The sequence below is a fragment of the Cibotium barometz genome, chromosome 54, assembly GCF_041138505.1.
Source record: "Cibotium barometz isolate CiBa-2024 chromosome 54, ASM4113850v1, whole genome shotgun sequence".
In the NCBI taxonomy this organism is placed as follows: domain Eukaryota; kingdom Viridiplantae; phylum Streptophyta; class Polypodiopsida; order Cyatheales; family Cibotiaceae; genus Cibotium; species Cibotium barometz.
In genome coordinates this window covers 18,597,501-18,601,880 of record NC_141099.1, presented here as the reverse complement: position 1 = coordinate 18,601,880, position 4,380 = coordinate 18,597,501, and the positions used below count along the sequence as shown (strand labels likewise).

General features: G+C 33.5%; 1 long non-coding RNA gene across 1 annotated transcript; it reads left to right on the top strand.

Moving 5' to 3' along the window:
- Positions 1–368: 368 nt before the first annotated feature.
- On the top strand, positions 369–1,610 carry LOC147607911 (uncharacterized). Its single transcript, XR_015264643.1, has 3 exons — positions 369–448; positions 922–1,019; positions 1,502–1,610. It is a non-coding gene; the product is annotated as an uncharacterized LOC147607911 (long non-coding RNA).
- The last annotated feature ends 2,770 nt before the right edge of the window (positions 1,611–4,380 follow it).

The window sequence follows — 4,380 nt, the reverse complement described above, 5'->3', positions numbered from 1 at the left end:
TCTCTCTCTCTCACTTTTTATTTAAATATTAAAATTATATATTTTCTTAAGCATTATTTTTCATTTATAAGTGAATAGTCTATTACATATTTTTTATATTCTAGATTACATTTTTGAAGTGAATAATCTATTAAATATTTTTCCTCTTTGTAGAGTAAGAATGTAAAACTTGAAAATGAATATTTAAATATTAAAATTATATATTTTCTTGAGCATAAATTCTCATTTAGAAGGCCCTCCCTCGACGTGTTTTGTTATACACACACACACACGCACACACACACACATGCACATATATATATATATATATATAGAGAGAGAGAGAGAGAGGGAGAAAGTGTAGAATAATTTGGGTTTTTTAATGTATGCCAGGCACCTCAGTTTGCTAGCTTTGAGCTCCACGTGGTCGTGCCTTCGCGTCCTCGAGCTCCTCGACCGCCTTTGTAGAGTAAGAATGTAAAACTTAAAAATGGATATTTAAATATTAAAATTATATATTTTCTTAAGCATGATTTTTCATTTATAAGTGAATAGTCTATTAAATATTTTTAATATTCTACATTACATTTTTGAAGTGAATAGTCTATTAAATATTTTTCGTCTTTGTAGAGTAAGAATGTAAAACTGAAAAATGGATATTTAAATATTAAAACTATATATTTTCTTAAGCATAAATTTTCATTTAGAAGCTTAAGGGAGACTGGCCCTCCCTCGACGTGTTTTGTTACACACACACACACACACACACACACACACACACACACACACATATATATATATATATATAGAGAGAGAGAGAGAGAGAGAGTGTGTGTGTGTAGAATAATTTGGGTTTTTTATTTAAAAAATGATTGAGAAAAAGTGGTTGCATTTTGGTAGCTTTCAAATTTTTAAAAATTTTGGTTATTCTATGTATGCCAGGCACCTCAGTTTGCTACCTTTGAGCTCCACGTGGTCGTGCCTTCGCCTCCTCGAGCTCCTCGACCGCCTTTGCCTCCTCCAAGTGCAAACCAGAACTGGTACTGCGCTGCTACCTTGAACTCGATGCAATTGTATACATGAGTGTTGTAATGAATTGTTTTGTAATTAATGATTCAACCTAATATAAACATCAATTCAAAACATTCCTAAAAAGTCAAAGACTGATGACTTTTGATTAATGTTTGATAAAGATTTGGATTGTTTTGTTTTAAATAAAGTATTTATTTATATAGAATATATATATATATATATATATAGAGGAGTACCTAAAGATTTCAAACAAAATGTATTATATATATTTATCTATACCTTGAACTCGATGCATTCATGGATGGGAGAGGAGGCTATTCACATGAACGGCTTGATAGAGAGAGAGAGAGAGAGAGAGAGAGAGAGAGAGAGAGAGAGTGTGTGTGTAGAATATTTTGGATTTTTTAATTAAAAAATGATTGAGAAAAAGTGGTTGCATTTTGGCTAGCCTTCAAATTTTTAAAAATTTTGGTTATTCTATGTATGCCAGGCACCTCAGTTTGCTACCTTTGAGCTACACGTGGTCGTGCCTTCGCCTCCTCGAGCTCCTTGACCGCCTTTGCCTCCTCCAAGTGCAAACCAGAACTGGTACTGCGCTGCTACCTTGAACTCGATGCAATTGTATACATGAGTGTTGTAATGAATTGTTTTGTAATTGATGATTCAACCTAATATAAACATCAATTCGAAACGTTCCTAAAAAGTCAAAGACTGATGACTTTTGATTAATGTTTGATAAAGATTTGGATTGTTTTGTTTTAAATAAAGTATTTGTTTATATAGAATATATATATATATATATATATAGAGGACTACCTAAAGATTTCAAACAAAATGTATTATATATATTTATCTATACCTTGAACTCGATGCATTCATGGATGGGAGAGGAGGCTATTCACATGAACGGCTTGATGTCAACGGTGTGGCCAACGGCAGCCCCTTCGCCATGGCAAAAGGAAACGATCGATCACTGTCTTGGTTTTTGTTGTGATACCTGAGAAGCCCATGGGACCAAATCCCTTCAGCATTGCATTGCCCCTCATACCTCTTATGCTCGAATTATTGACATACACGCCTTCAAGAACAGATTCCTTTATGAAAGTTGGCACAGTATGTGTGCTCTACATGGGGAACATGCATGTTGTTCAAACAATGTGTCCTCTACATGGGGAACATGCATGTTGTAATGAATTGTTTTATAATTAATGATTCAGCGTAATATAAACATCGATTCAAAACGTTCCTAAAAAGTCAAAGACTAATGACTTTTGATTAATGTTTGATAAAGATTTGAATTGTTTTGTTTTAAATAAAAGATTTATTTATATAGAATAAATATATATATATATAGAGGACTACCTAAAGATTTCAAACAAAATGTATTATATATATTTATCTATACCTTGAACTCGATGCATTCATGGATGGGAGAGGAGGCTATTCATATGAACGGCTTGATGTCAACGGTGTGGCCAACGGCAGCCCCTTCGCCATGGCAGAAGGAAACGATCGATCACTGTCTTGATTTTTGTTGTGATACCTGAGAAGCCCATGGGACCAAATCCCTTTTGCATTGCATTGCCCCTCATACCTCTTATGCTCGAATTATTGACATACACGCCTTCAAGAACAGATTCCTTTATGAAAGTTGGCACAGTATGTGTGCTCTACATGGGGAACATGCACGTTGTTCAAACAATGTGTCCTCTACATGGGGAACATGCATGTTGTAATGAATTGTTTTATAATTAATGATTCAACGTAATATAAACATCGATTCAAAACGTTCCTAAAAAGTCAAAGACTGATGACTTTTGATTAATGTTTGATAAAGATTTGGATTGTTTTGTTTTGAATAAAAGATATATTTATATAGAATAAATATATATATATATATATAGAGGACTACCTAAAGATTTCAAACTCACATGATATTTTACATATTCGTAGGTGAACCCCTTGGGCCCGCACTCTCATCCATCTTTTTAAATGAGTTTCCTAAATGCTAAAATTACGTGAACCGCCTTCAGACATATATAGATATATATATATAAATACATATACATATATATATGTATGTATATGCATATACATATATATATACATATACATATACAACCATATATGTATGTATATGCATATGCATATACATATACATATATATATATATACATATAGATACATATACATATACATCATGTGGATACCTTTTTACCATTCATTCACTTGAGCGTAGTTGGGTCTTAATCTATTCTACGTACGTGTCATTTAGTTTCTGATTCACCGTTTCGATTATTTTCATAATCCATACTTTCTTCTAGATTAAATAAAATTTAAAAAATATTTCATTTATATATTTCTTAATGATGTACAATATGGATAATGAGGGGGAAATTATGAGGTGTTCCATGGACGTTCAGGATAGAGGCCATTGTGCAGAGTATTCAAGACCTCAACAATCTGAGGTAAGAGAAGATAATGAGAAGACTCAACGAATAATGCATGCTTTTAAGCAATGCCAGAGGAAACTAAAAACCTCTAATAAGTGGGTGCGACGTAACCATGGTAAGAAGACTCGAAATGGAAAGAAGACAATAAATGTAACATCAGAGAATATACTCCATTTGGTCAACGACACAAACTCCCATGTGTTAAATGTGGAGAGCTTGATTGCTGGTCTTGGTCAGTGCATAAGAAATCATGGAAGTGGGGAGAGCAGTTCAACTCGAGAATCAGTTTCTGCCATTATAAGTAACAATCACGAGATTAAGGATATTGTCGAAGCTACCTACCTCCGCGTAATGGATACATGTGGTGCTTTCGGAGCACACCTATGTGATATTGGTTGTCGAAAGACAATTGATGCTATAAAAGAGCAACAAGACAAGTTAAGTGCCCATGTTGATAGGCTTGGAATAGAAGTATCAAGCCTTAAAGTAACATTGAATAGGTTTGGGGCTTTGCTTACCCAAATGAGTCGTAGATTGCAAACACGTGGAATGTAATTACTCAATTGGTTCACCAATTAGGAGTTGATCTTATGATCCTTTTGTAACACTTATGACACTATTATTTTTTTGTAAGTTTGGGCTCTAAGTACTCTAATGATAATGATGGTCGTTTACTTACCAAAATGAGTTATAGATTGTAAACAGGTGGAATGTAATTATTCATTTGGTTCACCGATAAGAAGTTTTTGTTATGATCCTTTTGTAATGCTTATGACAATATTTTCTTTTTGTAACTTTGGGCTCTAAGTACTCGAATGATAATGATGGTTTTTTTTGTCTCTCAGATATCATTGAGAGAGAGAGAGAGAGAGAGAGAGAGAGAGACAGATTGATTTATATATGTGGATATAATCTC